Raw genomic sequence first — 8,188 nt, 5'->3', positions numbered from 1 at the left:
CTTTCCTTTTTAGTCTTTACAGTAATGGAATCGACTCAAACTGGTTCATCAGAGAAACTTGTACATATCTCTCCCCAAATCCATGTTCAGTGACATCATACTGGTAACTTAAAATTGGCCATTGTGGCAGTAATTTATATCACGGAAATTGGCAAATGTCGCAAATCAGGACTTGGATTTTTTTTTAATCTTCAGAGGACCAGTTGTTAAATATTTACTAGCATACCACTGGTTTTATATCTAATTTATTATTTCCTTTGATAACACATCATGAAAGTCCTTCTCCTCATCATAGCTAATGTTTATTAATCACTTTATTTGAGCTGAACACTGTGCTAAGATACTTCGCATATGATATTTTATTTAATTCTCACAGCAACCTCATGCGGTCTAAGGTCTCAGCTTGTGGTTGAAGGATGCTAAAGATGCACAGATTTTATTTCTCAGGTAAAACCTTCAAATAAGGAAACCAGAGCTCAGCAAGGTGATATAACTTTTTTTTTTTTTGAGATGATACAGCATGTAAGTGGTAGATTGTAGAATATAATTTCTGGCTGACTCATGCTTTTAACCACATGCACTATGGTCTTTCCCGCATAGGGTTTGTAGAAAACTGTTCTGGGCTCAAAATAATGATATCTTGGTTCTAGTGTACTCTCTGCACCCAGTCTGACACCTGATCTCTCAAAGCCTCAGTGTCTGCATCTATAAAAGAAGGCCAATGACAATAACTCTGTCTGCCTCAGAGGATGGTTTTACCACTTAAATAACAGTATGCAAAAGATTTATTTGGAAAGCTCAAGGACTATATAAATGGGAGATAACATTACAGGCTAAGTAAAAGTAAATAGAGTCACACACACACAGGCACACACACACACACATACATACACACAAAATTCCAATGTAGAAGATTTGGCTGAAGTGAGTAATTTATATAAAGGCAGGTTCTGAGGACTCTTGCAATGAATATTACTGGGTAAACTGGCAGGACGTTGAGCTTGGCAATGTCTGACCTTATCTCTTGGAATTCTTTGGCTTTGGCGCTCTCTAGCCTTCCCAGACAGTCTGACTGGTGATCAAGGTAGTCCTAATCTCGTGGGCAGATTTTTATGGTGGATACCTTCTAGGAATCAAATTATTAACAAGACAGGTCAGTGTTGGGAAGTTGACATTTAATGGCTTTAGGGAGAATTTCTGCTATGTTATGTCCATGTTTTAATAAAGAGGTCCTTTTGCTGCATCCATAGCTATTTATACTTTCAATAGTCAGCCTATTCCATTGTTATTCATTTCAGGTTTATTTTCTGCATTACATTGAACTCTCCATGATATCATATAATTATTTGATCACTATAGAATCTCCAGCACCAAGTACTGAGATTGGCAGATAGTATTGCTTTGTAAATATCTACCAAACTTGCACTTGCATGGGTGAGCTAACTTAGTATGCTTCTGTGCACTTATTCATAACAGGTCCTATGAATCCTAACTACCTCGTTTATCCTAACTACCCCTCATTCCATTAGTTTGCTGAATTAATGAACAAGTATGTATCACTGTTGCATGGACACCTTGGACAAATCTAAGATTCCTGATCTAGTATAATTTTTAAACAAATGATTTAAAAGAATCTCAGATGATCTTTACATTTTCATGTCGGATTTAACTTACCATTGATATCAATCTTGCTAACTTTCCTTCACTGAATGAAAAATACTAAGGCTCTCAACCTCTGTCTTCTACATTTCATTCTACTAAGCAGCAGTGAGGAACTTGATTTCTTTTGTAATATGGGATAAGCTCTCCATATGGCTTCAAAATAGTCTGTATTTGTGAAAGCTTCACATGTGACTGATTCACAACTAGAGCTGTTGGCATTGAATCAGAGAATTCTATTTGCTAAGTATGCCTTTTTAACTGGAGGGAGTGCAGGATAGTGCTTCAGCAACTATATACTCTATTTCCCTACAGATGAAGTATGAACAATGGTAACAAAGCAAGTAAAATGTAGTTATCTAAGCAATATAGTGAGGTTTTTCATTTGCTGTTTGGACATCCTAAATTAGAGAGCAAATAATCATTACTTTGGTAATCATTCAGAATAATACCTCTACATACTGGCTACATCTCACAAGTAATATAGATGATCTTAGTGCTCTTGGCTATAAATATTTTTTGATATAATTGCTAACTTATATTAATCAGAACTAGACTAGTATAATCAGAGTGGTCCATCTTCTATTTAGTATTTCAAGAAGTTAGAAATATCATTTCAGATACACTATTAATAACTTTATGCCTTTCTATGAGACAAATAAGAACAATTATTTTTTTTGATAATAGACTAGAAGTTCTAAGGACAGCAAATTAAAATGTTTAAAATTGTAAGTAGATGCCTGGCAGATAATCATGTTAATTATCTGGTAACTTATATGTCAAGTCTAACAATTTATATCTGAACTCATGCATATACCTGTGTGTATGCATCAAATATAAAGTAACCTCCCCAGTACTTTCTCTTAAAGATCAGCAAATAGCTGATAGATTAGTAACTCCATGGTCCTGATATTCAGTATTGCAGCCCATGTGATCATAGGTCAGATAGATAATTAAAACTACTTACTACTTATTAAAATGAGTGGACCAGGAGAAAATATGAATCAGGGAACTTAGTGTTAATCTCACTAGATTTATTTGCTTTTTTGAAAATCCGCTCAATACAAGAGTTTGTAGAGGAGTATTCCTTACACTTCTTTAACAGATAGACCCCAGTGTGAAAACAATAACAACTGAAACCCCGAAACCCAAATCAGAATACCCCATTGAACTGTAGCTAGTCATTACTAGTAATTCAAAGTATAGTTGCTAGAATTACTGGGTTAGGGAGGAAATATTTTTGCTAAAAAGTACTTCTATTTTGTAAACCATGAGTTATTAATTTATGCTGAAGACAGAAGAGAAGATATTCTATCACTTTTGGAAATATAACTACTTGTAAAGCACTTGCCTGCCATCAGAATAGGAATCCTCATGGCTTATAAATCTAGACTGTCTAAGAAGAATTATTGTTGGACTGGATTGCATAGGTCAGGAAAAAATAAAAGTCTTATTTAACAAGCTTGGGGAGAAAGACTCTTGATGTTTACCCAGGTATCTGATCAAAAGGCTAGTATATTTTTCCATCATTTATTCATCGGTGCAAGCAATATTTATTAAGCATTTCCTATGTGATGTACTGACTTCTTGTGATTTATTAGTAAAAGCTATTCCTGAGAGACTATGTACTAGAAGAGGTACTGAGGAAGAGATGGTGGGTAAACTGAAGATGGGTTACTATGAACATTTAAGGCCTCCAAACTGCCTGAGTCCCATCTGCAATCATGCCACATCTGAAAGTTTGTGCCCCTTCCTGCTGCCAACTTATTAATGATCTGACTATTTATGGGTGTTCTATCCTTTGTTTATTCAATTAGATTTAACAGCCCTGTGCCTGTTAAATGCCCTGTGCCTGCTCTGAGCAAGGCAGGTAGTGTATGATAGGACCTTTATTAATCTGGAAACAGTCTGCTTCTGTACTGTGGTGGGTGGTATTGGGTATAGAACAGTCATTCTACTAACTCAGTGACTAGATTTTTAGGCTAGGACCGTGGGGCAGTGCCATATTGCTTTCTCTGGGGAACAGTTGTCCACTGTGGATGGGCATCCTTACCCATGAGAGGTGTTAGAGGGAATAGTGGGCTAGGAATGATGTCTGGGATGTTATCATCTTCTCTAAAAAGACTCCCTCATTAATCAACTCTTTGTTTCCTCCATGAGTATCATCTTTTTAACGTTCAGTAGAGAAAAATCACCTTCCAGAGGGTAGGAAATGGCTGTCATTTGCAAAAAGTATGACTACTCTCAGGGCTTCTGAGGAAATGGAAAAGCACTAGGATCAGTGAGGAAAGGCATGGACTCAAAGCCAGTCAGCATGAAGCACATTTGTGATGGAGTGCTAGAGAATTCTTGCCATTTGCATTGAACATCTGCTTTCCAGCTTCCATTTTGGTTATGTAAACATACCAGAATGAGTTAACTTGGCTGGAATCTCAAATCACTCCTTTTGGGGATAGGATATGCCAGAACGGCCTGATATAGGGATATGAGCAGGCATCTCAGATGAGAAGTCTGTGTCACTTACTTTATTCCCCATTAAAAACCTGCATTCTTGTTATTTACATGGGCTTTCTTCTCCCTTTCTCCATTCCCCTTTGTATCTGGTATCTCTTCCCTCGATTCTTCCTTCTTTCCCAGGTGTGTTTGATAACTGCTCCCACACTGTCAGTGACAAAGGCTGGGCCCTGGGGATCCGCTCAGGGAAGGACAAGGGAAAGCGGGATGCTCGCTTCTTCTTCTCCCTTCGCACCGACCGCATGAAGAAAGCCACCATCTTGATTAGCCACAGTCGCTACCAACCAGGCACATGGACCCACGTGGCAGCCACTTACGATGGACGGCGCATGGCCCTGTATGTGCATGGCACTCAGGTGGCTAGCAGTCTAGATCAGTCTGGTCCCCTGAACAGCCCCTTCATGGCATCTTGCCGCTCTTTGCTCCTGGGGGGAGACAGCTCTGAGGATGGACGCTATTTCCGTGGACACCTGGGCACACTGGTTTTCTGGTCGACCGCCCTGCCACAAAACCATTTTCAACACAGTTCTCAGCATTCAAGCGGGGAGGAGGAAGCGACTGACTTGGTCCTGACAGCGAGCTTTGAGCCTCTGAACACAGAATGGGTTCCCTTTAGAGATGAGAAGTACCCACGACTTGAGGTTCTCCAGGGCTTTGAGCCAGAGCCCGAGATTCTGTCGCCTTTACGGCCCCCACTCTGTGGGCAAACGGTTTGTGACAACGTGGAATTGATCTCCCGGTACAATGGATACTGGCCCCTTCGGGGAGAGAAGGTGATACGCTACCAGGTGGTGAACATCTGTGATGATGAGGGCCTAAACCCCATTGTGAGCGAGGAGCAGATTCGTCTGCAGCACGAGGCACTGAATGAGGCCTTCAACCGCTACAACATCAGCTGGCAGCTGAGCGTCCACCAGGTCCACAATTCCACCCTGCGACACCGGGTTGTGCTTGTGAACTGTGAGCCCAGCAAGATTGGCAATGACCATTGCGACCCCGAGTGTGAGCACCCACTCACAGGCTATGATGGGGGTGACTGCCGCCTGCAGGGCCGCTGCTACTCCTGGAACCGCAGGGATGGGCTCTGTCACGCGGAGTGTAACAACATGCTGAACGACTTTGACGACGGGGACTGCTGCGACCCCCAGGTGGCTGATGTGCGCAAGACCTGCTTTGACCCTGATTCACCCAAGAGGTAAGGGACTGGGGTTTGGGGTGTCCTACTTGTAGGGTACATTTCTGACATCATTTTATCTGTTTGGTTTTGGAGACAAATGTGTTCACACAGTCCCTGAATACAACATTAATCCACCCCATCAGACAGTATTAAGCTTTTGTGAAGTGCTAGGTGTTCTGTTAGGTAATTAGGAACACAGATGACTGAGACAAGAGACAGCCCTCACAGAACTCACTATTTGTGGTGCAGAAAGCTGTGTACATAGTGGGAAGTGCACCCAAAGGCATATGCACCAGATACTTCGGGCACAGGAAAGCTGAACAACTTGCTCTACCAGAGGAGGCCAGGAAATCTTCGTGGAGAATGAACAAGGTATCCAGACATAGAAACCAGTCAATACTTATTACACGTGACAATACTTCCTATAGTCTTAGGGTCTTGGCAAAGTAATGCAGATCTGTGAAAAGGTCTTAGGTCTGTTTAGTCTAAGCAGTTCAACACTTTCGTAAAGTTTCGTGTGACAGCTAGCCACTAGTCTCCTTTAGGTGACTGAGATCTTTCACTGTTGCCCCATTAAATTCCATTCTTTGTGCAGCATCCAGAAGGATCTTTTGAAAAAGGTAAGTTGGATACTGTCATTTCTCGTCTTAAGATTTTTTCCTCCACTGCACTCAGAATAAAATCTGAATCCCCTACCTGACACACAGGCTCTTAATGCAATCTGGCCCCTGTCTGCCTTTCCATCCCCACCCACATAGCACAGCCTCACTGACTTGATTCTATTCCATTGAACAGATCAAGCTTTTTTCTGCCCTCAGGATTTTGCATTTGCTGTTCCATCTTCTTGGAATCCTCTTTTCCTTAATATTCCCTTGGTGGGCTCTCTCTTGTCATTCAAATGCCTACTTAGATGTTACCACCTGGGAGGCCTTTCCTAATCCCTCAGATTAAAGCAGCTATCAATTACTGTTACATCAACTAATTTAAATTTCCTGTTTAACACTTAGTACTTCTGATATTTTTTCTTTCACATTCATGTATTTGTCTGTTTTTCCCCTATTTGGAATATCAGCTCCATGAGATCAGGGCCCTTATCTATTCTGTTAACTACTATATTCCCAAGGCCTAGAATAGCAGCTGACATTTAGTTGTTTAAGTTGATGAATAAATGGATCTGATGTGTCTCTTGTTCTGAGACAGAAGCCATAAGAAGATTCTCATTTGATGGCTGATGCAGGGGTTGGACATAATAGAGGAGGGTAAGAAAGTAGGTAGGTAGCTAGTGAACTTGTTAATATGTGTTTGTGGACAAGGTATCCCCAGTACACAACTGGTGCCTTTGTTCAAATTATGAAAAGGCTTACCTGACCTAGGGTACAGGGCTGGTGGGAGGTGGGGGAGCAGGATCTCAGCTCCCACCCAATGTCTTGATGGCTGCTTTTGTGTTGGACACCATTTGTACAAGTAGTTCCTGGTACCCCTGTGTGTGGGAAGTCCTCTTGGTATGAGTTACCACTAATAGAGTGGCCTGTACTTTAAGCATGTGGTGTAAAAGACTGAGTATACAATTTGGAATCAAGGGACACGATTAAATTTTGGAGTCCTCACTACTTAACTAGGTTTGCAAGTTACGCAAGTCACTTTTGGAAACTCAGAAGTCTTCTCTATGAAGTAAGGATGATTGCAGTAATACCTTGCATTATCAGTATTTTCAGGTTATTTTGTGAATCAAATGAAAGTATAGGAAAGTAGCTCTAAAGTTTTCAATGTACACAAATAGTTCTAAAATAACATTAGTTCTTATTATTAAGGCTGACAGATAGGAAGTCTTTATTTACATAGTGATGCAAAGAGAACTAATCAAATTATCAGAACTATTTGTATAATAAAATTCTGTTTAGAACAATGAGAACACATGGACACAGGGAGGGGAACATCACACACTGGGGCCTGTCAGGGAGTGGTGGGGCTAGGGGATGGATAGCATTAGGAGAAATACCTAATGTAGATGACGGGTTGATGGGCGCGGCAAACCACCATGACACGTGTATACCTATGTAACAAACCTGCATGTTCTGCACGTGTATCCCAGAACTTAAAGTATAATTTAAAAAAAGAAGAAGAAAAGAAAATTATGTTTGAGTTTGGTTTTTAGATTTTGGTAACCTCAAACAGAAGCTAAACCTCACTAACAGCAGTGGTTAGCAACACTTAGGATCCCCCGGAGAAATGAGAAAGTCTGGTCTCCCAGTTTATAGTAATGACCTCCTGCCCTGTCTGAGAGAGCTGTCTTTCAAGGTACCCAGGTATTGTTCTCCTCAGAATTTCCCTTTCTTTCTCTAAATTCCTATCACACTGCCCTTATCTGGGTGTTTATGACTTACCTCACTGCCTGCAGAAGAGGAACTCACTCCTATTTATAGACCCAGTAGTGTTTTGAACCTTTATTCATAAGTGACTCTTTTAGCCCCACATATAAAACCTGCTTTGTGGAATACAAAGGAAATATTTATACTTTTTGATAGTTAAAAATACTAACTCAAAGTGAAAATTGCTCATGGTTTAAAATATCAAATTATAACAAAAGACAGAAGGAAGAAAATCAGTCACCTGCCTAACTCTTCCCCATCCTTCTCCACACTCTGTCCTTGCTTTGCACAGGTTACTATATCTATTTTTTTCACCTTTTTTTTTTTTCTGGTAGTTTCCTGTACACCTCTAAATATTGTATTTATATTGCTTGGTTCATCAATTTTAAACATTATCCATTGATTTCTTAAGATAGAGACGGGACTAACTCCCTTACATTATCTCCTTCCTTGTCCTTACATCCTTCCA

At 40.4% G+C, this 8,188-nt stretch overlaps 1 pseudogene across 1 annotated transcript; it reads left to right on the top strand.

The window, feature by feature from the left end:
* The first annotated feature begins 3,328 nt into the window (after positions 1–3,328).
* LOC116272681 lies at positions 3,329–7,234 on the top strand (annotated as a pseudogene). Its single transcript, XR_004181306.1, has 2 exons — positions 3,329–3,398; positions 4,153–7,234. The product of XR_004181306.1 is annotated as a pappalysin-2 pseudogene (transcript).
* Positions 7,235–8,188: the final 954 nt, after the last annotated feature.

This window comes from Papio anubis, unplaced genomic scaffold (genome assembly GCF_008728515.1).
Source record: "Papio anubis isolate 15944 unplaced genomic scaffold, Panubis1.0 scaffold1572, whole genome shotgun sequence".
Classification (NCBI taxonomy): domain Eukaryota; kingdom Metazoa; phylum Chordata; class Mammalia; order Primates; family Cercopithecidae; genus Papio; species Papio anubis.
This window is presented reverse-complemented; position numbering and strand designations above follow the sequence as displayed.